Genomic DNA, 25470 nt, shown 5'->3' with positions numbered 1-25470 from the left:
TATTTTCCCTATTGGAAGTAGTGGAAAATATAAATAGACTAATTGAGCTTGGACGCACCTTGATGAAAATAAATGCATTGTGAACTGTCAAGACAGTTTAAGCAAGGAATAGGTACAGTTGAGAAAGATATGTCACTTGATCTTATATCGCCACCAAAACATGAGTGTATTGTTGCTGTGACCAGCGGGATACATTTTGGATTATCCATTGTTTTACATGGCACATGGAAGTACAGGAACACCCTCTCAGATAGTGGACGTATATGGCCTGCATTCTTGAACCTGAAGGGAAGAGGCCTAGACAGTGAAGTGTGGGAGGATGGAGCCAAAGCTGCCTTTAGAAGGGGATTGCTGATAGGTCATTCCCTATGTGTATCCGAAAACAAGGGTTACCCTACTCACATTGAACCAGGGTATCTATCATGTAACAAGGGACAGTGGTTCCTGCGGTCTATGTATTAGATGCTTGATCAATTGAACACCTAATGGCATATGCTTGTGAGGGAGGTGAATGTCAGAAAAAGAATCAAAATCATACACTTTGTAGAGTTATCAAAACACTTTTACTGAATTGAAGATATTTCTAACATAATTTGCAGACAGACAGGTGCTTGGTGTTCCAAGTGCAATAGAACCTTCGAAAAAAGGGGTGAGTGCTAGTGAGTGGGAAAACAAGGTATCTATATAAAACAAACGACCACAATTCAATATGTTTACATAGGTAATCAGTCCTCTAGTACAATGCTAAAAGGCTGAGTAGGTGGTTCATTTGTAGTATGTGTCAACGACGTTTCGACCCCAAGGACAATTGGTTATCTCATCAGGACCTTGTGATATGGAGCACCTGGATAGGGCCAATTGACTGCCCACGTGATCAGTGGAAATAGCCGTTTAGCATTTTACTAGAGGACTGATTACCTATCTAATCATATTGAATTGTGGTTGTTTGCTTTATTTAGATACCTTGTTTTCCCACTCATTAGCACTCGCCCCTTTTTTCGAAGGTTCTATTGCACTTGGGACACCAAGCACCTGTCTGTTCGCAATTTTTGCTAGAAATATCTTCAATTCAGTAAAAGTGTTTTGATAACTCTACAAAGTGTATGATTTTGTTTCTTTTTCTGACATTCACCTCCCACACAAGCATATGCCATTAGGCGTTTTATTTATCAAGCATCTAATACATAGACCTCAGGAATCACTGTCCCCTGTTACATGATAGGTAATTCACAGCACTGCCGCTTGTTAAATGGTAGGGACGTGGGGTGACTCAGCAGATTTTGTTGGAGGGAAGTTCTTGGAAGGATTTGCTCCTTTTGTCTCTGAATGAGAGCTACTTCAGAAAGGCTGATTACAGACAGGTGAAGAGGTTTTACACTTCATCTCAACGGGGGAAGGACTATGCCTGGCCTTGAAAGAGAAGAGCAGAGACTGTCCAGGAGGAGAAGTTCAGCCATGTTTCTGGAGTGAGGGGCACCTAGAAGAGTGGACTTACTCAAAGGAGAGTAACTGATACCGACATAAGCTACCAACATGAGATACCAGGGGTCTGAATCCAGTGTCGATGGAGTTACTGTCTTTGATCCGATGCCCACTGGCTGAGGCGATGACTGTGACTGCGAAGGGCACATCATAAATCCCTGCACTGGACTTCATCGAAATGAGGCCTACATCTAAAAACTGAAAGACTTTGTCTTGGACTCAGAAAGATAATGTGGCATTATTAGAGAGATTAACCATCAATAACTATTTTTGAACAAGATAGGATTTGAAGTCACCTACAGGTTACTTAACAGACTATTTGGTCACACAGTCCCGTTCTGAGCTCGCACCTTTGTCTAATTCCTGCCAATGATCGTTTTAATTGCTGTTAGAAATTCATAGTCTGGTGTAAGCATCATGTAAAACAGTGATCCACGGAACCTTTGAAGACCGCAAGGCCTGCTCAGGAGTGTCTGAGACTGTATTACAACATTAAATAATATTAAAACTAAACATCAAGTGTAATAAAGTATATACACGTAAAGACACAAAAGAGAAAACTTTTTTCTATATTTGATTGTGAATTAAACAAAATACGTTAAATATTGAGCATTAGCTTGGTATATAATTGTTTTTGTATTTTCTTATATTGTTTTGAAGTTCAAATCATAGAAATTACGTAGGCCAGGGGCACCCAGCTTCCAATAATGACTAAGCGGAGGTCCCCGGATTCGAGTAATGAACCAGTGGACGTACATAGAAGTCAAAAGGTTAATAACCACTACTGTAAAATACTGCCAGAGACCCTTAGTAGAGTTTTGTAGAACCCAATAACTTAACCCCCATTAATGTGTATAGTATTTCATTTTGTTATGCGATTTAAGTTATCCACTTTTTAATAAAACAAGCACTGGGATGGAATGTGAATTTTAGTGCGTCTGTTTGAGATCTGAGTCTCTAGCCTCTACACTACCTCCTTGAGAACCCGCTGACTGCTCATCCTCGCTACCTTGAGAGTCAAGTGTGGAATGGGTGTCCCTGGCCCAGTTTGCGGGGCCATAGAAGGACAGCCCCCAGGTCACCAGGGCCAAACTATCCCAACCACCACAGTTGTGGCCAAGTAGCCCCACTTGCCCTGTGGCCCCAAAACGGTCTGACACCCACTAACATGGTGTATGTGATACTCTTTGTGTTTCGCCTCCATCACTCCTAGATTGACACCATACATTTGTGATATTTCTTGTGTTCCGCTTCAACTGCCAAAGAGGTTCCATACTCCTAGAAACATATGGTGACTTGATCTCCTGGGACCCACTGCTGTGGACTCTGCAGGGACTTTTAGTCTTTCTACCATATTATATATGAAGAAGGGAATCTTGGTAGGCAAATAGAAATTGAGTATATGCAATAGCACCTCTATTGTTTCCACACATCTTTTGTTGCAAACCATGAAGTAGTACAGCTACTTGTCTGCCGTGACATGGTGGGAGCACACCTCTGAGCATCACACACAGCACAACTACTCGTCTATATAGATCATGTTAACAAACACAATCTTTCCACCCATGCACAACAAATAAAGTAGACTCTTACTCAGTCAACCAAAAGCACCACGCAAATGGCAATGCAATAAACAACACTACTATCTTGGTCACTACTGTAATGGTTGCCAAGTCCTCACCATCTACACATGTGGATATGTTATGCAATAATAATCTTGGTCTGAAAGCTGCACCCTATTCCACCCTGTTAGCCGCCTCTGTGCATGCTCTCTAAGTGTACGAAAATAGCTGGAAAACTGTAAAATCTAAGGGTGTTGGTGCTAGTACTCCAACAAACACTTTTTGAAAGAACAAAATAAAAGCTGTTATGAAGACTGAAAAAAGAAGTAAACAATGCTTACTTCGTATGCTAGTTCTGCATCGTGGTTATTTTGACTTGCCACAAGGTCTAGGTAGATTAAACCAACAATATAGGCTTGCATGAGCAAGAATTCTCATTCCTCAAAAGGCGGTATGTCCCAATGTCGTCATCACATCAAATTCCACCTTAAGGAATCTTCTTTTGCATAATCTATTTTCACTATTAACACCAATTCTTCAAACCAGCAGGCACCCTACTCTTGGTTAGGGGCAAAAATCCATCCAATGTATAAAAAAGGGCCGAAAGCAAACCCAAAGAACTACCGACATATAACCATGATAGACTTCAAGAGGAGATATTTTGGTGAGTACTTATTAAATGCTGTATATTCATGGATGATGGAAAACAACCCCCTTCCATTACATCAATCTGGATTTAGATCCTATTGCTCAACGACAGATAATACAGTCAACCTACGGTTATTAGTTGATAAGACATTAAAAAGTAATCTCAGACTATATGCATGTTTTGTCGACTATTCCCCAGGTTTTGTCAAAGTTAACCACTCAATTTAGGGAAAAACTGTCCACTGGGGTATTAACTAAATGTTGTTACACATATTGGTTTTGAGGCACGAAAATACTTAACTCCACATCAAATTAACAAATAATGTTCGTTCTCACAGCATGATTATTCAAAATGGCTTACATCAGTGGTGCATTGTGCCCCCTTACTTTTTTTCGCTACTTCAGACCTTACACCACATCTTAATCATTCGAACAGCCTTGCTCCAAAATTAGGGAAACAAGCTATTAGTTATTTAGCATGCACAGATTATATAAATGTACTTTTATTAACACCAACTGGTCCGCAAAATCATTTACTTAGTTTAGCAGAATGTAACTACTAGAAAAATCTAGGAAAAACAAAGATAATAACCAGAAAGGAAAGAAGTGAATATTGATGGTATTCTCATAGAAAAAGTAACCTCATGAAACTACTTGGGTCTAACATTCGACAATAATTAAGTTTGGTTTAATCATTTTGAAAATAAGAGGAAGAAACCAATCATCACAAAGTCAATTAAGAGATGTTCTGTCATCTACGGAAGCCAGGCAGTTACCCAATCAAATAAAGTAATCAACCTGAAACTCGTACCAACTGTCTTCTATGGTTCTGTAATACTCAAGGACCACGTTATAGATGAAGTGAATAAAATATACATGAATGAGATAACAATTTCTGATAAGCTTACCCTGCTTTACTCCACAGGCCAAAGTGTGGCTCAAATATAACATTTTCTAGCATTCGCAACAAGATTTTTAAATTCTATTCAGGACACAGAGGCAAGGATCATACTTCACTTTCTTTACTCTTTAATTTTCAGCAACCAATCGTACAAAACTTTTTTAAAACACTCCTTTTGCTAACACCACCTCATAGTCGCACGATCAACCATAGAGCCCCAGCTCTTTATAGCCTTCTTACAGCAATACAGCTTCCTCTTTCTTTGCTTCAGTCTAAGAGAAACAGTTTAACAGCCCGAGTAACCCTGCAACGTCAGGATCATTAACCAACTGAAAAATTACAAGTGGCCCCAACAGGAGCCTAATGCAAAAACAACAGTTGATGGACAGAATGCAGAACAACGGGAGCCTGGCGCACAGATCTTGGCTTCACAGAACCCAAAGTCCTCCGTCTGCAACATCAGAAAATCAATCTTCCGAAAACAAACCCCGGAAATAGTGGGACACAATAATAACATTTCAGAACGCCATAGACCGACGAATCACTTTTTTATTTTTTTTATTTTTTTTTATTGAAGCCAAGGTTGATGACAAAACAAATACATAATACAACATTAAAACATCACAGTTAATAAATCACGTTAGGTCATAGTCTCTGTTAACATCTTATACACTTCATAGAAAATAGCAGATGACATATAAAAGCAACATATTCCCATAGAAAAGAGCCTCATGTGAACATTTACATAATAAATAAATAATTAGATAAATAAATAGCCATTTAACCGAGTCATACTTCGCAATCAAGCCCTTCACCAACTAAACTAACCAACAAATCCTTCCCTTTTGTTTTAATCAAAGCTCGTGCCCCATATTTTATTAAATTTAGTAAGTCCCCCATTTCTTTCGGCAAAGATAAATTCACTTTTCTTAACCCTTCTCATCTTACGCCCCCATTCCAAAGCTGACGGGATTGAGTCGGATCGCCAGTTTTGAAGAATCAGTGATCTCGCAGTCGCCATAGCTATATAAAGGAATCTAGTTACTGGATCAGCAAACTGAAGGTCCGGATCAAATCCAAATAGGATTAACCTGTCGTTTACTTCCAACTGCAAATTGCATTCTTTTTCTAGATAAATAAAAACCTCTGCCCAGAATACATTAATCTTTGGACAGCGGAGCATAATATGAGTCCAATTCGCAGCAGAGAAATTCATACATCTAAAACATTGGGAAGACTTATTGGGGTACATTTTAGCCTGGGCAGCTGGAGTTCTATACAAAAGCCATTTACTAAAAAATAACATCCTGCGCCAATTTGCCCCTCTTAGGGAGGTGAAATTCAACCTATTAATAGTGGACAGATATGGGGAGACATTTCATAATTTTCCTGTTTTGACCATTTCCTTAAAGCTTTAGATTCGACATCAACCCCACTTACTGAGATCAGATATTTCTTCCATGCTCCAGGTTTCCTATCTGAAGCCTTTATTAACAGATTTTCAACCAGCTGATTCAGCGCCAAAAAGGAGACAGTATTGATTTCAACTAGATATTTAAATAAAGTACTATAAGAATTCATTAATATAAAATCACTGGTTAATATTTGACGCATATCTGTTATGGACACCCAGTTGCCATCCCGTATAAAATCAGAAATTTTAACGTATCCCGCTTCCGCCCATTTTACGGCATGGCAACTGGGTTGTCTAACCCCAATAAGGGGGAGAATCTCTTCTAACAAGGTAGTAGAGTTGATTGCAGGTATTGAATATTTTTTAAAAAAAGCCTGTCTTCTCTTAAAAAGCCATTGCAGGCTCTTGTAGCGGACCAACTTTGGCAATCTATGCATCAACAAAGGAGAATGGATTTGGCTATCCTGACAAATGAGATTAATAAAAAAGTTAATAAAGAAGTGGACTTGTGGCGCGGGCTTAAACCTCGATAAATATTGTGCAAAGTACGCAGTAACCCCCCTCCACCACACCCACCACTCTCCCCTACCCCTACTCAATTCAGGTGTCATGTTTTTACACCCTGGTATTCTCTGACCCCTTCCCACCAGTAGGCCTTGAGATTGGGGAGTGCTAATCCGCCCTGATCAAGATCTTCATATAAAGTGCTAAGTGCAAGGCGTGGAACTTTCTTTGCCCATATAAAAGTTGTAAACATTGACTCTACCTGAGAAAAAAAGGAATTTGATAAAATACACGGAATTGAAGCAAACAAAAAATTAAATAATGGTAAAACAGACATTTTTATCAAAGCCACTCCTCCCATGATTGATAAGGGAAGTAGATTCCACCGGGAGAATAGCCCTTTAACTCTTTTTGTCAGGGGAATAAAGTTTAATTTGTAGAGATCATCAATGAGGTTAGAGAAAAATATTCCTAAATATCTTTTTGGCTTGGAATTAACAGAGCCTCGAAGATCAGGGTGTAAATTTAAAACACCGCTCCCACATTGAATAATTTCCGTCTTACCCTTATTAATACGATACCCCCCTAAAGCTTCAAAGTCTGCAAACAATTCAAATACCTTGGATTGTGCCTCAACAGTTGGCTTAATTAAAAGCATGATGTCGTCGGCATACTGCTTTATTTTAGGCATAGCTAAAATTGGTGGGGAAATATCAGTACAATTACGAATTGCAGTTGCTAGGGGTTCGATAAAAAACGCAAATAGCACGGGGGACAAAGGGCAACCTTGCCTTGTACCTCGCTTAAAAGACCCTGCAAATTCCGAATTATTAATTATATTGGCCATAGAATTCTTATATAGGCTCTGAATTAACAATATCAGTGACCTTGGGATATTAAAAGAATGTAAAATTACAAATAATATTTCCCAAACCACAAGGTCAAAGACCTTTTCGGCGTCTAATACCAAAATGAGAGCCGAAATTTTCCGACCCTCAAAGAAGTCCAGGGCTTCAGCGAGAAAGTGGGTATTAGTAGCCATTTGCCTTCCTGCTAAAAATCTATTCTGATCAGCATGAATTAAATGTGCTGCAAATGTATTGAACCGACAGGATAAAAGTTTTGTTACGATTTTATAGTCCGAATTCAGCAACGTAATTGGACGATAAGAGCTAGGATCCATCGTATCCTTGCCTTTCTTCGGAAAACTAACAATATTCCCCTGTCTAAAAGATTCAGGAACCGACCCCCCTTCCAGTAATGAATTAATCAAAACCAAAAAAAAATCTGAAAGTGCTCCGAAAAAAACCTTAAAGAATTCTGCCGGCAATCCATCCGGACCGCAGGCCTTGCCATTTGCCAAACTCATTACTACCTCCTCGAGTTCAGACAGAGAGAAAGGGCGCGCCATAGATTGATTATCTATTTCGGAGAGGGTTAAAGATGGATTTTCATGAAGAAATTTGGTCAGTCTTTGGTTGTCTACCCTTTGTGAATCCCCATAGATAGTTTCATAATGGGTCTTCATAATATCCCCTATTGTCCCTGGGTCTTGTGTAGGAACAGCTGTCAGAGGACATTTTAACGCTTTAATTTGATTTGCTACTGCCTGCTCTTTGGCCTGCCACGCCAAAAGCCTGCCAGTAAAGTTGCTCTCTTCATAAACCTTCTGCTGACAGCGTTGAAAGAAGATCTCGGGGCGTGGCCAAGATGGCGAGCTGAGTGGTCGCACTCGAAGTGAGCTCCGCCGTCCTGAAGCCCTAATCCTACCGTACATGAGCTGATTCTCCCCCCCGGAATGCTCAGACTCGTGGAGCGGGGGTGTTCGAACATGGAGTGGCGGCGGTGAGCTTGTGGCCGCATTCCGTGGTGCTTTTACGGTCCGAGGTGCGGCGCCATCTCGGAGAGCAGATCGGGCCTGGTGCACGGCCTGGGAGGGAGGCGGACCCTGCCCGGGTTTGGAAGCCGATCTGGGTCCACGCGACGGCGCTCCGCTCTACCCGCTGGGCTCGGACTTCATCACCGGTGCCTGCGGTGCGCACAGTGGGCCTGCCCTTGGAGACGGAGAGGGTCCGGTGCCGAGATTGCTGCCGGCAGCTACGGGAGGCCGCGGCTTGGGCCTAGTCCCGGACACGGACCTCTTGGATAGCCGCCTCGAGGTTCCGGGAGGAGCTGTGGTTCCTCCGCGCCTGTCCCGGGCAACTCTGCTCAGCCCGGAGGGGGTCTTCTTGGCGGACCCGGTTCTTGAAGCGGTCCGGTGAGCGGCGAGGGCGGAGCTGAACTGGAGGCCTTGCGCTAATCGAGGCCGTGGCTTTGGCCTATTTCCTGGTTCTCGGCGGCCTGTGTGGCGGAGGACTTGCGACCCGCCGGTCTGGAGTGAGGGGCCCGGACGGGTCTGCGGATTCATCTGTGGGCCCCGTTGTGAGCTTTGTGGCAGGAGGGCGCTGAGATGTAGCGCTGAGGCCGACTCCCCCGGGTGACGAGTGTAGAGGACTGCTGCCTTAGACCCGCCATTGCGCCCGCACATTGGCGCGAAGCAGAACTCGTTCCTTTGGCTTAGCCCGCCTCGTGGCGGCCGAAGTACGCACTCTTGTATAGATCTGTAAAGAGCGGCGACAGCTACCAAGGCATGGCTGCGGGAACCGTGTGACCCGGTGGTCCCGCCGCGACTTGGCTCGAAGGGGAGTCCGTAGTGGTGCCCGGGCCGGTCGGCTTGAGACAGCGGAGCCCGTGGAGCTGAGAGGAGTGTGGGATCGGGCCCTGTGGGCCTACGGACACAGACGGACAGCTGGTCACTGGAGGTGCAGGCCGTGGGCCCCATTGCGGTTCTTGCTTTGGCGGTGAAGTGACCCAGCCCTTGGGTCATTGGAGAGACCCCGTGTGGGACCGCTAGCCCGGTCCTGGGATCATACCGGGGGCTGAGACATTGGACTCCCGGGGGAAACGTCTCGACGGCCATCATGGCGCAGAATAAGGGAACGCGGAAAGGAGATCGCACGTTGCCTGAGATGTTGCATAGGAACACTGCAAGACATGATCGGGGTCAGCCGTCCCCATCTCCTCCGGGTGGCTCCCAGGGAGCAGGTGGGGGGGAGCCGCCGGTTACGAGGTCCTTCCTGGAATCACTCTTCAGCTCGCTGAGAGACGACTTCCAAACGCTCAAGCAGGAGGTGGCGGGTGAGGTCCGTGAAATACGAAGGGACGTGGACGGCCTGGGTGACAGGGTGGCTACGGTGGAAGAAGCGGGCCACAACAGAGACGAAGAAATTGCGCAACTTCAGCAGGAGGTCATTCGTCTTCGGGAGCAACAGCTGGACCTGCAGTCACACACGGAGGACCTTGAAAGAAGATCTCGCTTTGGGTGTTATAGACAGTGCTAAGCTCGCGTTTAGCCTGATCAAGAAGTTTTCTATTAGAAATAGTAGGGGCCTTTAGGAAGATCTCATTAAGGGCGTGGATCTTATCTTCGAGCTGAACCTTTTCCAATCTGGCCTTCTTTGATATAGCTGCATCTTTACCTATCAATAACCCCCGTACAAAAGCTTTCATTGAGTATCAAACTATATGTGGAGCAGTAGAGGTGATGTTCTGAGTTAAAAATTGCCTAAGCTCCAAATATATGGACTTTACCCACTCCTTATCATAAAAATATTGCTTATTAAAGACCCAGCGTTTGGGGGTTCTCAGTCCTCCACCCAACTGTATTTCTAAGGTCAGCATTGCATGGTCCGAGAATGCGTTAAAGAAAAACTTTTGCTGCAAAAACTCTAGTCCCTGGGAGATAAAAAAAAAGTCGATGCCAGAGGAGGAGCAAAATCGACCAGATCCACACGTATATCTCTTTTGGGAAGGAAACGCTAAACGCCATGGATCATGTAGATTCAGTACAGATTCATAGTATTTCAAAACTTTCAAAGATCTTGGCTCTGTTTGTCTCTTCCCCTGTACAGTTGAATCTAACCGTGGATCCATCAAAATATTGAAATCCCCTCCCAAAATTAAATCCCCCGGTACCCTGATCAATGCTAGAAACAGATCTTCTTAAGGTTTCATATTATCCTCTACAGGTGCATTAAAACTCACGAATGTAAGAGGACGGGGTTTGGATCTAAAAGAAAAGGAGGCCCAGCACCATCTCCCAGATGGATCGCTCCCAGAATTAATAAGTTCTGCTTGCAGATTCTTATTAACAAATATGGCAGTCCCTCTATGGGATACCGAAGAGGTTGAGAGCCCCCTATATCCCGCCCATGATCTGAACATAGAAAACTCAGAAGCCTTAATGGTCGCAATGTGGGTTTCCTGCAGAAGAATAACCCCTGGATTTTCTGTTTTTAACCATAATTCAATGGCCCGCATCTTTCTATTATTAATTCCATTGACATTAAAGGAAATTACTTTTAAAGTTGATGTATTAACCATACTTAATCAGTAGCAGTAGTGGCTTTTCTAATGATGAAGAGCCGTAATGAAGAAAAAAAACGAATAAAGGACAAAAGTGTATATTAAATGTAAACAAACAACTAGCTTCATTTTTTTCCCCGTTGCAAACCCCATCCCACCCAGGAAAGTGGACAACCCCCCTCCACCACACCCACCACTCTCCCCTACCCCTACTCAATTCAGGTGTCATGTTTTTACACCCTGGTAATCTCTGACCCCTTCCCACCAGAACAGTGAACCAACTATTCCCCTTAAACCCAGGCCTCAACAGCTGACCGGCAATCCAGCTGTGGCTGTGGAACACTAAGTGATGGCAAAGGAAGCCAGGAAAAAGGAAAAAGGAAAAAAAAAAAAAGGAAGTTATTTAAATGACAATTTCCAATACAATCCTGACACTTAATTATTCAAACCTTAACTGTTCTGGGAAATCTGATCTAAAAGTCCCTGAGCTTCCTCGACGTTGGTAAACATAAAGAATTTCTCTTTCAACAGCACTTTTAGTTTGGATTGCTGGGCTATAGAGGCCTGGGCACCCTTTGCTTTGAACAATTGCAGCATTTTGACAAATTCTTTTCTACGCCGAGCTGCGGAATCAGACATGTCTGAAAATATACGACATTTTGTAGTTTCATTGACAGAGAATTGTCTTTGTAGAAAGGCTTTTGTAAGGACTGCCTCCTTAACACAGAGTCTGCAAAATTTATCAAGATCGTACGCGGAAGAGTTGAGTTGGGAAAAGGTTGCGGTGGAACACGATGAGCTCTTGTTATTGTGAGGTCCCCTTGGAATTCAGGCATAACATTCTGACGGACGGAGATGGCTACGACGGAGAACCGCACCTCCGTGTAGCGTCAGGTGATCTCTGGCTCCACCCCCTGGAATGGCGGATTCTACCTTGTAGTACTTAAAATTCTGGACCCGTGTTATAAACATCATCGTAGCATGACGATTTTGATATCAGAAGACCGAGAATGGCTAGTACACTATGCACAAGCATTTTCGTCATATTCGAGAGACGATTTCACCCTGAAAGCGTAGTTTTCGTCCTGAACCCTCGGGTTCCATTTTGTGCACGGCAGCCATTTTGTGAGTTGCCCTCACATAGGCCGATGAACTAAGGCCAAACATGATTCTGAAGGACACGTACACCTTTGCTGACTTCTCTACGACCTGGGCAAGTGACTCCACTGCCCAAGGCCAAACCTGTTCGGTCAGTTCCTCTCCCAGTGGCCGAACAAGATAGTATCAGGGCACAACATGCCATAAACCTTTCATCGCACACAAACCCTTTCTAATCTTACACACACCTGCCTCTGTTCCCTTCTTTATGACTTGCTTTACGAGGAGGAGGTGCCCGTTTTTATTGGGGGGTCCGTCGATATCTGATGGAAATACTGGGCCTTGCCGGATAATTGATTGTGGGCTGGACAAACTGAAATATGGGCTTGTCATCATGACTCTGCTTTTTCTTTGTAGTGAAAATATGTGAATGATCTACTGTAAAACAAAGAATGTTTGCCTAAAGCGTAATATTTTGTATAAAAAGAGAAGGCTGGCTTTGTAAGATTGAGCAGTCTCCTGAGAATATACACCGTGTTTTACTTCTAGGATACCTGTTACTTGGTTGCAGCCAATAATTTCGATCTTTGACTTCACCTAGAAGACTCTGAGTTTCTGTAGTCTGAAACAGGAAGTACCCGAAGTCTTAGGGTGTACCCCTGGCACCGCTGGGTTCTGAAAAACCCAGTACTTCATCTGGCGCCCAACGTGGGGCGATATCAGCGGTACCGGTCCAAGCCACTGGTTCGTGAGGAGCTTTGTGTGAAAATTCTGGAGGAAGGCCGCCACTTCATCGACCCCTGCATGTCGACGTGGTCCGAAAGTCTTTGCTGCGAGGTTCCCCGCTTCCCGGCGGCTACGAAGGACTGCTGCCCTGACTATCGCCCTGTTTTGGACCTTTGATGTTTGGTAGAGCGAAACGATAGACGAGTCTTCTGGTGAGGTCATCGATACCTCAGTTAAGTATAAGTGGAGCGTCTCCCAGTCCTTAGTTTGGTTCTTAGTTTGGGTATTCCCTTGGGATCTTTGATTTGGAACTTGCAAGTACCAAAGCCGAAGGATTCGTGTATTCACGAGACTATCGTATTCGATAATCCTTTGAAGTTTGAAGCTAGACTAGAGAGCGAAGATGCCTGGTCTTAGCAGACTTGGACATTTGTTTTGACTTGGTTGTGATAGGGATACCCGATTGGAGGACTCGTGTCCGGTTCCTCCGATTGGAACTCCAACTTATGAACTGTATGTGAAACATGGAGTAGGCCCCATCACATATAATGAAGTATGGATCAAATACACCAGAAAGGATGGTGTTTTAAAATGGCCCCAATATGGTAGCTTTGACACGGAGGTTTTAGATAATCTCGAGGTCAAACTTTTTAAGAAGAAAGCCCGGCCCGCGATGTTTGACTCTTTCCGCCTATGGCGTAAGGAAGCCAAACAGAAGGAAATTAAATTAGCAAAGAAAAATAAGAGAGAAAGGGGTATCTCGATAATGAAAGCTGCTATGCAGTATAAAGATAACGAAGAGGAACAGATGAGCGAACAGTTGCACAGGCAACGTAAAATGGTAATCGATAAATGTTATCCAGTTTTGCCGCCTCTTCAGCAAGATGCAGCAAAAGACCTTGAAAAAGACCCCCTAATGTCACATTTGTTGAGTTCGCCACCCCCTTATGCACAGAGTGCTACAGCACCTCCGCAACCTTTAATCGTGCAACCCCCGATTGTTGTGCCTCAAGTTCTTCCACAGCCACCAGCTGCTCTTCAGTTGGTTCCTACTCTTCCGGTGCAGCCTCCTCAAGGGCCACCGACTTTGACATCTGCTCTGCCTTTACTTCCTACGACTTTGACCACTATATCGACTACCACTCCTGGTATTCCTCCTCACACTGCCTCTGCGTCTGCCTTGCCTCACTCTGCTTTTCCGTCTGTCCTTTCATCGACTTCTCCTTCTATTCGCCAGAGAATGACTAGCACTGGTGCTAGCCTTCTATATCCTCTTTTTGGAGCAACAAGTGCAACCCCTGTCTCAGAGCGTAAACAGTTACGTAGCCAACTGCCTGATTCTAGGGAGAAGGAAACATTGAATTATTTGGCACATAAATGGGTTACCGACCCGATGAGATATGAGCTAGAATCTGTCATGGATGTCTTCCATCAATGGGAAGCACCGGAGCAGAGATATGTTTTTGAGAAAATGTGTACTTTTCTTTGTGAGGATTTAGAGGAAAATGATTTAGAGCCTAATCCGCCTGAGTTGTGCCGTGTACGGTTCGAGTTTGCAAAGGGCACGATTGTGGGTTCCGATGTTGAGAAAGCAGTTGCGACATTGTTATCATTCAGGAGTGAGGGTGTTTCTCGGTCGTTGTTTGAGTCTGATTCCTCTGTTAAGAAGAAGGTGAGACAATATCCCATGAGAGAAGTTCCTCCGGTATGGAAGGAAGCAGTGAAAGCCGATGCCGCTCTTCATATTGATGCTGTACCAGCACATTTCCAGCGGGTCTGGGTACATGTTCCATGGAAGCGAGCTGAAGTCTTGGCTCTTAAACAGACATTGCCTGATCACCATAAAAATCCTGCAGGGTATTACAGGGAATTGTCACAGACTGCAGGCTCTTGTATTATGAATTTAGCCGATATCGATATGTTGTTTGGAAATGTTGTTCCACAGCCTTTATGGGGAAAGATTCGTCATGCGGATCATGATCAGGAGTTAGGTGACTCATGGCCTAATATTAGTGCTGCAGATGGCCGACAAGTTGGTGGTGCAAAACCAGAGCCTTCAGTAGCAGACCTTCCTGGTAGGATCATTAATTACATGAAAACTTTAATGCCTGCTATGCGTGTGAATTGGGATAAATTGTCTGCGTGTAAGCAGAAGAAAGATGAAACGGTGTCTGATTTCTTCACCAGGTTTGAAGAAACGTTTATCGACCACAGTCGTCAAGATATGAGTACAGAAGGTGGTCAACGGTTGTTCGTTGACAAGTTTGTGCATAATTTGCTTCCCGAGTTATATTAGAAGTTAAAGGATTCAGAAAGTTCATGGGCCGTTTCCTCTTCAGCACAGATATTGGCTACTGCACAGTATTATGAAAATCGAGATAAAGATGAGAAGGATAGAGCAGACAAGAAAACTAAAGAGTTAAAAACGAAGGTTCTGTTACAGCAAGCGTATCCGCCACGTGGTGGCCAGAATAACTATCAGCAACCTCAACAGTATCAGGGAAACTCGCAAAGGGTCGAGTTTTCTCAACCACGTGTTCCTGTAGGTCCCAATCAGTGTTCATATTGTAAAGAAGAGGGTCATTTCAAGTATAGTTGTCCTATTTTGTTACAGCGTAGGAACGGTGCTTCTGGTGCACGAGGTCGAGGTGTTCAACAGGCGCCTAGAGGTAGAGGACGTGGAAATTTCCCCCAGAACGCGCGTTCCCTTCCGCCTCAAAATTCAATGAATAGGTTTGATCAGCAGAATAATGCGTCTGGTAGGACAGCTCAGCACTATGCTGATGACTACTATGCAGAAGATGAACATATGGAAGGTAATGATTGCTAGGACAGCCATAGACAAAGAGAGGGAGTTGTTTCAGTTCCAGTAGATCAGAGTGGACCTTATGTTGAGGTGATTACATCAGGTGTGTCAGAGCCTTTTCTGTTGGATACTGGTGCTACAAAGAGTTCTATTATGCACTCAAAACTCCCTGGCGCACCTTTGTCTGGCGAAATGAATGTTTCAGTAGGTTTTTCTGGCGCCCCGGTTAGAAACCCAGTTTCTAGTCCTATGTCCCTTTCTGTTGGACCTTGCGAATTCGAAGCACCCCTTATTTTAACAACAGGTTGTGGTGAAATCTTGTTGGGATTGGATTTGTTGAAAAGATTCTATGCGACATTGTACTGTTCTCCTTCGGGAGTACAACTTACACTGGATAAGAAAGTGATCTCTCCAATGTATTTGTCAAAAGACAAACTTCCGACAGAATTGTCATTTCTTCCCGATATTCTTTGGGCTACTGGTCCTAACGATGTGGGTCTTTTGGAAATACCGCCATATGTTGTGACATTGAAAGCCAATGTGAAAATGCCACGCATTCCCCAATACAAGATTTCTAGTGAAGGTGAAAAAGCATTGCTAGAGATCATTTATGATTTGATTGAAAAAGATGTAATTGAAGAGACAAGAGGCAACGTTTGCAATAGTCCTGTTCTGCCTGTTTTGAAATGCACTGATCCTTCTCAGCCACCTGTTTACAGGTTCGTGATTGATCTTAGAGAGGTCAATAAAATCGTTGTGCCACAGTTTCCAGTTGTTCCTGATATAACTGCCCTATTGACTATGATTCCAGCTTCCGCAACTTGGTTCTCGGTGATTGACTTGAAGAATGCTTTCTTCAGCATCCCGATTGGCGAGGAGAGTAGGGATATTTTTGGCTTCAGTTTAGGAGGACGAAGCTTCCGCTTCAAACGCGCTCCCCAGGGCTACTGTGAAAGCCCATCGATATATAGTCAAGCTCTAAAAACACAGCTTGATACGATTGTTTTACCTGATGGCGCTACCCTTATTCATTACGTTGACGATTTGCTTGTTGCTGCAGATACTGAGGAAATCTGTAAAGAAGCCACGTTGTCATTGTTGCGTCATTTGTCTGAGCTGCATCACAAAGTGTCTCTTTCCAAATTGCAATATTGTCGACAAGAAGTGACCTACCTAGGTCATCTCTTATCGAAGGAGGGAAGGAAACTTACCCCAGAGAGAATTCAGGCAATAGCGAAATTGAGTGTGCCAAGAACACAGAGAGAAGTGCGTGCTTTCTTAGGTATTACATCATATTGCAGACAATGGATACCAAATTTTTCTTTATTGGCCAAGCCCTTGGTGGCATTAACTTGTAAAGACACACCGAATCCCCTTCCATGGTCTGAAGAGTGTCAGAAAAGTTTTTCCGAATTGCACAATGCATTGTGTTCAACTCCTGTGTTGGGTACCCCCGACTACAGTAAGCCCTTTACATTGTATGTCCATGAGAAAGAAGGTTGTGCATTGTCAGTGTTGACACAGTTGTTCGGAGACAAGCAGCGTCCATGCGCGTATGTTTCTTCGACTTTGGACCCGGTAGCTAAAGCATTGCCGAGTTGCTTAAGAGCCACAGCGGCAGCAGCTGTTTCTATTCGACAGTCTGCTGGTTTAGTGATGAATAATACATTGATTGTGATGGTTCCACATGCAGTGGACACGTTGTTAAACAGAACAAACACACAGCACTTAACTAGTGCTCGGTTGTCAGGTTACGAGTTGACACTGTTAGCTAGTCATGTGCACATAAAGAGATGCAACACGTTGAATCCAGCTACGTTGTTGCCGATTTTAGCAGAGACAGATGCTTCTGAAGAGCATGATTGTTTTCTCAGAACAGAAGAAGAGACAAAAGGGAGAATAGAACTTCAGGATACTCCGCTTGTGAAATGTGATGGTACATTATGGGTGGATGGTTCATGCTTCAAGCTTCCGAATGGTGATACGACTGCAGCATATGCTGTCACGACTTTGCATACGATTGTTGAAACTGCGCGTATCCCACATACTTCAGCTCAAGCAGCAGAGTTGATTGCACTTACGAGAGCATGTGTGTTGTCGAAAGGAATGAAAGTGACTATATATACCGACAGCCAGTATGCATTTGGTGTGGCTCACAGTTTTGGACGATTGTGGAGAGAACGTGGGTTTCTGACTTCGCATGGAGCTAAGATACAGCATGGTCAGTTGGTGAATGAGCTTCTCAAGTCACTTACCTTGCCGTTGCAAGTTGCGATTGTAAAATGCAGGGCACACAAGAAGGTGACTGATGATGTTGGTCGTGGAAATGCATTTGCTGACGAAGTCGCAAAAGAAACAGCAAGGAATGTGATGAGTCGAATGTATGTTGCAGGCCCTGCAAGATGGTTTGGTGACGTCGGAATGTGTGAAGACACGATAGAAAGTGTGAAGTCTATTCAAGCTGAAGCTACAGAGAAAGAATTGAGTGTGTGGAGAGAAAGTACGGGTAAATTGGATGCCAATGGTTGTTGGATTGAATTGTCAGAGCATCAGAGATGGTTGCTACCCGATGCGTATGTGCTTGCAGTGGTTACAATGGCCCATGGAATGGCTCATATCAGTGTGAAAGGGATTTGTAAGTTGTTGGCTCCAGTATGGCAAAATACTGAAATTCCTAAGTGTGCAGAGAATGTGGTCAAGAATTGCATGGTGTGTCTGAAATACAATCCTGGTAGGGGAACCCCAACTCCAGCTGGTCATTTTGCGCCTCCAACGTATCCGTTCGAGATTTTGCAGCTAGATTTCATCCACATGGAAAGGTGCAACAATCTGAAATACGTACTCGTTGTTGTTTGTGCCTTTTCAAGATGGGTAGAAGCATATCCCCTAAAAGACAACACTGCCTTATCCACAGCTAAAGCCCTTGTGAAAGAGTTTTTCCCTAGATTTGGAATGCCGAGAATGGTCTGGAGTGACAATGGGAGTGAATTTGTGGGTCGAGTGATGAAGAAAGTATGCGAAGGGCTAGGCATCCAATAGAAATTCCACGATGCAAATCACCCCCAATCAGCTGGACTAGTAGAATGCTATAATGGCACGCTAAAGCTAAAATTAGCCAAGATTCAAGCGAGCTCTGGTCTTAAATGGCCTGACGCTCTGCCTTTAGCACTCCTATCAACACGAATGACTGTGCATTCGCGAGTGGGACTTAGTCCGTATGAAATAGTGTTCGGCCGTCCGGCCAACATATGGGGAGTGCCAAGGCCGACATAATTCAATGAAATCGAACACCCTGTTTTGCTTGACTATTTGTATGAATTGACGGCTAAATTGCGTGTTTTACACCAACAGGTTCACGATACTCTGCCTCAGGTCTCTGAAGCTCCAGGTCATCACATCGATCCTGGATCCTGGGTGCTGGTCAAGAATTTCCAGCGAACAAAGAATGACCAGCCCCGGTGGACCGGCCCTCATCTAGTCCTTCTCTCAACGAGATCAGCCGTTCGAGTGGAAGGAAAGAAACACTGGATCCACGGTGTACACTGCAAGAGGGTGCCTTTGCCTCTGCCGTACGACCGGTGGGTCCAGGAGGGTGTCGCTGACTCAGAGACTGAAACTGTGCCTCGATTTCTGCCTTTCAGTGATGCACGTATAAAAGGAACAATTTCTGAAAAAGAAAGTGACAATCTCTTGCAAGACGCTGTGCCACCGTCAAATCAATTGGACACTACCGAGCCTGAACTCCTGTTTCAAGACCAGACAATACCTGGGAAGAAACGATATAATCTGAGGCCGAGAACTATGGACAAATAAAAAATATTCCTTTTCTTTGCTAAATTTTGAAAGTGCAGCTCTCTCATCTGAGAAACTTAATATTTTTGTTTTTCGAACCACCATCCGGGTTCCGCTGTAGGGTCGCGGTTTCCCAAGTCTTTGGGGTGCAGCTGAAGACGTTAGGTCGACAGTTCTGGTTGGTCTAAGGGAGTTGCCCTGGACTGACAGAAGCATTCCTTAGCATAGAACACCCTATCATCGCGAGCAGCATTTTAGAGAGGCTAGAGTTTTTCGAGATGGAGAGACCTGCCAAAACAATGAACTTTAAAGCCAGAATATGTAGAATGATGACCACGAAACTCTTTTTGATACTATGCATTTTTATGTTGTTCAGTGTAATGATGTTTTTAATAGGATATGTTTTATTGTCTTTTCGAGTGACATTTGCACCCACTACATCGCCCATACCTCCTCCTTCTACTGTTTCCTCACATTCTTTTCAACCTCTTCCTGAACATGAATCCGCTAGGAGATTAGAGTTAATTAATAACTCCTTCGTTCAGCTTTTGCACCAACACCAACTAGTAATGAACACGACTAACTGTTGGGTGTGTGGTCTTATGCCTCACACAACGGATAAGGGTATCCCTTATCTGGTCCTGCCTTTCAGCCATAATGGTTCTGTGTGGGCATACAGAACAATGTTCATCTACGCACATGAGACCTACCCCCTACGTTCTGTGAAAGACAATCCTAAGAATAGTGCTCTAGTCAAGGGTATAGTAGATATGATTAAGGAAGATATTTCCTATGGGACTATCCCGAGAGATGAGACACTAGTATATATAGGATGGAACGTGACGGGATATGGAGTTACTCTGAGTGAGAAACAGCAAGCTAAGAGATCTTCCCCGATTTGGATTGTACCCCATCAGGGTCACCTATGTCTGCAAGGTATTGGAAAGAATCCCAGAGCTCAGTTAGGGAAGAGTACCTGTACTGAAACGTATGTTTTTGCGTCCCAGACTTCCCCTTCGTTCCTAGCAGCTAAGGGTACCTATTTCATCTGCCATGATAGAGCCTATACATGGTTGCCCCCTGACTTTTCGGGCACATGTTTTGTTTCGTTCCTGTTGCCTCCCACCTACACAGCTGCGGCAGATTACCATAGGACAAGGATAGTTAGAGGTGTCTTCAGTAAAGAAGGCACTGCAGGACAAGAATTTGGAGACTTCGTAAAGGGTTTTCTGCCGTTCTGGGGACCCATGGTTAACAGCAGGAACATTAGGCAATTGACAAGGGTGGTTGAATCCACCGTAGTTGAAACTGCCGGTGCCCTTAGTAACTTGACTGCTGAGCTCCAGTCGGATCGTCTTATGACCCTTCAGAACAGGGTCGCGTTAGACGTCATACTTGCAGACCGAGGTGGGGTATGTAGAGTGATCCAATCGAGTTGCTGTGTTTTCATTCCAGATAACGCTCCAACAGTGTACCAGGCCATCTCCAAACTGCATAAGATTTCCGAATCTATTCATGTGGATAAAGGAGATTGGTCGTTGATGGGATGGCTCTGGGAACTGATATCCGCCTGGGGTTGGAAAATTCTGATGGTCATTGGGATGATCTTAGCCCTTTTTTCCTGTTCTGTCTGTGCGTACAGTGTGCTCCTGTAATATGTGGCCTCTGTGCTACATCGTGTGTAAGGAAACCTGTATCAAGGGACGAGCTAAGTAATAGGATGATGCTACAGCAACATCTCAATGACTTTAGGAATATAGACCTGGACTCAGATTAGCGTGAGTATAGGTTATTGCCTATGTAAGGGCAAAAGGAGGGTCTGTAGTACTTAAAATTCTGGACCTGTGTTATAAACATCATCGTAGCATGACGATTTTGATATCAGAAGACCGAGAATGACTAGTACTCTATGCACAAGCATTTTCGTCATATTCGAGCGACAATTTCACCCTGAAAGCGTAGTTTTCGTCCTGAACCCTCGGGTTCCATTTTGTGCACGGCAGCCATTTTGTGAGTTGCCCTCACATAGGCCGATGAACTAAGGCCAAACATGATTCTGAAGGACACGTACACCTTTGCTGACTTCTCTACGACCTGGGCAAGCTGACTCCACTGCCCAAGGCCAAACCTGTTCGGTCAGTTCCTCTCCCAGTGGCCGAACAAGATAGTATCAGGGCACAACATGCCATAAACCTTTCATCGCACACAAACCCTTTCTAATCTTACACACACCTGCCTCTGTTCCCTTCTTTATGACTTGCTTTACGAGGAGGAGGTGCCCGTTTTTATTGGGGGTCCGTCGATATCTGATGGAAATACTGGGCCTGCCGGATAATTGATTGTGGGCTGGACAAACTGAAATATGGGCTTGTCATCATGATTCTGCTTTTTCTTTGTAGTGAAAATATGTGAATGATCTACTGTAAAACAAAGAATGTTTGCCTAAAGCGTAATATTTTGTATAAAAAGAGAAGGCTGGCTTTGTAAGATTGAGCAGTCTCCTGAGAATATACACCGTGTTGTACTTCTAGGAAACCTGTTACTTGGTTGCAGCCAATAAATTCGATCTTTGACTTCACCTAGAAGACTCTGAGTTTCTGTATTCTGAAACAGGAAGTACCCGAAGTCTTAGGGTGTACCCCTGGCACCGCTGGGTTCTGAAAAACCCAGTACTTCAACCTGACGGTGTTCACCCGGATTGCTGCGGCTGCTATCGTGTCTTTACCAGGCCCCCGCAAGCGATGTTTAAACGCTGACATACAAAGCGAAGGGAGCAGCGCTTGGTAATATGCAGCTGCTGGTTGGATTCTGAGAACCTGTGCAACCCAGGAACGAGCGCGGAGCGAGCGGAGCAAGCGCGGAGAACGGTGAGACTGACGGCGGAGCTCTGCTGGGGAAGACGGGGTCAAAAGGCTACAAGGCACCCTTGTGATAGACACGGAGGATGAGGCAGGGGGGAGGCAGAAGACTCTTTGGCACTATCTAGTACGATATATTCTTCTCACATTTGAAGTCTGATTTTTTTTTATATCTTTGGAGCAGAGGGGGCAGACTTGGAGCAGCGGGGGCAGACTTTAAACTTTGGAGACAGAGGTTGAAAGAGAGGTGCAAAGCAAAAAAAGCAACAACAAAAAAAAGTCCTATGATACAAGCCCATTGCTCTGTCCTATCTGGTTAAAGACACAGAAGACAAAAACCAGAGTCAACACAACACTCCAAAATCGCCTACATGCCAGGTACATCATAGATGGGGAAACAGCTGAACACCCGCCTCGCTAAAGCCAAGGCGCGGCGGCTTGCTAGGAAAGCAAGAGAGGTAAAGAAAGCAATGCGGATGGCAGAGCTTGCAGGAAAGGAAAGCACCCCCCCGCCCTGTATTATAGACTCAGCAGTTGAGAGCTCTGAGGGTGAAGGGGAAGAGGAAAATCTGGATATGTCTGTTCAACCACCAGTACTTTCCGTAGAAAACTCCGGTATTGATCCGTGTGTGACTCCAACTATAAACTCGATAGCTACAATTGCTCTCTGTCCACAAAGCTTGGAGCAAGCGGAAGGTACTCCGAATAATGAGGCAGATACACAGAAGACGAGCACTAAGGGGATTAAACAATTCCCATTATTTTGGAAAAAACCTACGCCGCAGGTCTCCTTGTCTAACCCCTCACCAGATTCCCTGACTTCAAAAAACATTCAACACTCCGGTGATTTGGTGGCCAGGTCAGAGAGCCCAGGCTTAGGTTTGGGCTTGGATATAAGCTTGCAAGACAAACTCAACAAGGTGGATTGCCACGCTCAAGCCTCTCTGATTAATTTATCAGCAGCCTCCAATGCACAGGATGACTCTTGCTTGAGCTCCGTTAGCCAGATTGGTAGGCCAATGCCCAGTCTCCCTGATGGTGTGGTGGATCTGTCAAGCGGGCTACAAGCAGACCCCGTGGAAAACTCTGTACATGATGCATCAGCATCAGTTCTATTGTCCTCTGGTCAGCAAGAGAATACAACAGCAGCAAATCTGAGAGCTTCTCCCCCTGTCATGCCTCCGTCTCAAATTTCGGATTCTTCCATTTCTCCCCCTCATGCTGATGTCGACGCCAATGCCAAGGCTAATGTCAATTTGAACATTGATTCCAATATATTGATGGATAGCACGGGAGAATTTCAGATGAGCATCAAGGACATGCTGAATTTAATCTTGGATGAAGTGCGGGACTTGAAAAGGGTCCACAAAGCAGAACTGGCCTCTCTCAGCTTACGTTTGGAGAAAATTGAAAACACTATGGGGAGCCTTCCAATTAAGCTTCAAGAGGCAGAGAAAAGAATTTCTCTTTTAGAAGATCAACTTGTTACTGTTTTGAAAGAGGTTAAAGTGGCGGCCAAAAGTAAACAGTCAATGGAACTGAAACTGGAAGAGTTGGAAAACCATTCTCGTAGATCGAATCTCCGTTTGGTTGGTGTCCCCGAGGGTCTGGAGGGGTCCCAACCTCTGAGTTGGGTCAATAAATTCGACCGACGAATCACTTGTCCACATTCCATAGCAAGGAAGTAAAACATCAAAGCCATAAACACTGGTCCAAAGCGACGTATCAGAACAAACAGACAACATCACCTGGGAAGGAAAGCAAATACATATAAAACAATCTAAATGCATTTGTATGCAAATAACTGCATGCAAGAAAATAAATAAATAAATAAATAAATAAATAAATGGTGGAATAATCCTTGCCTCCGCGTCCTTAATCCTTAATAGAATTGAATATTCTTGACACAAATGCTAGACATTTATTTATTCTGTGTCAGGCCCAGGGTCTCCGATTATGCTTGTTTAAAGCTGATCCACCACCACAGAAGTAACATCAATTGGTTTATATTAAAATAACTTAAATGTAGAATCTGCCGACCAATCTGTCACTTTTCATCATCCAAACGGGAACTCAAAGCAAACGATTTCAAAGTCATCACCCCTCTAGCAGAGTGGCGCAGTGCTTAATTTGTAAAAAAAAAGAAGTACTGGTGCTGAAAATGTTGCCAAGGAGGCCACCGCTCAAGTCTTCCTCCAGTGAGCCCCACTTTCAACACTCTCACTACCTCAGTTTCTAGCTTCTAACCTTGATCTAGTTTGCTCCGTTTTATCTCTCTCCTCTCTTGTTATTTCTTCTCCTCTTTACTCTTGCTGTCTTTCATCTCTAACACTGCTGCTGACTGTGACCCCTGTCGTCAGCCTGTACATGACCCTGCTATTTTGAACTCTGCGTTTTCCTGTTGTCATTCCTAAAAAAGCGGAAGATGAAGTGTTTTACTTTCTTACCTACACTGAGTGCAAAAACAAAATGTACACCAAATGAAAATGCTTTTTTGAATATATTAATCAGTGTGGTATGACAGGGTTTATTGCGGAACAGGCGGCTGCTTGAGCACAGCAGGTCATGTCACTGCTAGTTCTGCCTGTAATTGGTAGGTCCAGGGATGGTGACGGCATCGGCATCCACTGCTCAGCTTGCTGTGTTCTTGCCTGTTACAGCACAGGCATTGTCCCCAGCAGTAATGCTGCTAATGCCGATAAGTATGGCTGTGGTGCCTACTGGACTCACTCACGCTAAGCAATTACCATGCTGGGGTGCAGCGTAAAGATTCTACTGGTGACACCATGGCGCACAAAAGTTGTGTTGGGCCACAGCCGCATCGAGCACATTGAGGATGGCAGCAATGCAGGGCTGCCAGATATGCTACTCTGGCTACGCAACAAGTGGAAAGTCCACACTTACTTTCATTTATTCTTCCTCAAGTGCCCTCACTTCCAAGTTCCAAACGCACTCTTGCAACTTCCTTGCCTCAACTCCGTCATGAGCCAGCCCCAGCTACAATTATTCAATGGGAGATTTAGGCTTAGGCAGTGGTAGGGTGCAGCAGACCAGGGGAATAGAATGCAAGCCATAGTTTGTCGATCACTTCTTGGATTTGTGATCAGTGTGATGACAATATCACTAACATGGTGGTACACAATCACGCCTGCCTGGACAGGCGTATGCCGGCCTGCCTAAGAACATTTAATAGCTAGTCACCATGCAATGTATGTTATTCATTTTATTTTGAATTGAACAATTAATATTGAGATCTGTTGGACTTGGGCCTTGTG

General features: G+C 44.3%; 1 protein-coding gene across 2 annotated transcripts in view; it reads right to left on the bottom strand.

Annotated features, from left to right (window-relative positions):
* MEI1 (meiotic double-stranded break formation protein 1) overlaps positions 1 to 25470 on the bottom strand; it is a 3250839-nt gene that overhangs the window by 1142232 nt on the left and 2083137 nt on the right. The window lies entirely within an intron of this gene.

The sequence above is a fragment of the Lissotriton helveticus genome, chromosome 1_1, assembly GCF_964261635.1.
Source record: "Lissotriton helveticus chromosome 1_1, aLisHel1.1, whole genome shotgun sequence".
NCBI lineage: Eukaryota > Metazoa > Chordata > Amphibia > Caudata > Salamandridae > Lissotriton > Lissotriton helveticus.
The sequence above is the reverse complement of the archived record's forward strand: the minus strand, read 5'-3'. Positions and strand labels throughout refer to the sequence as shown.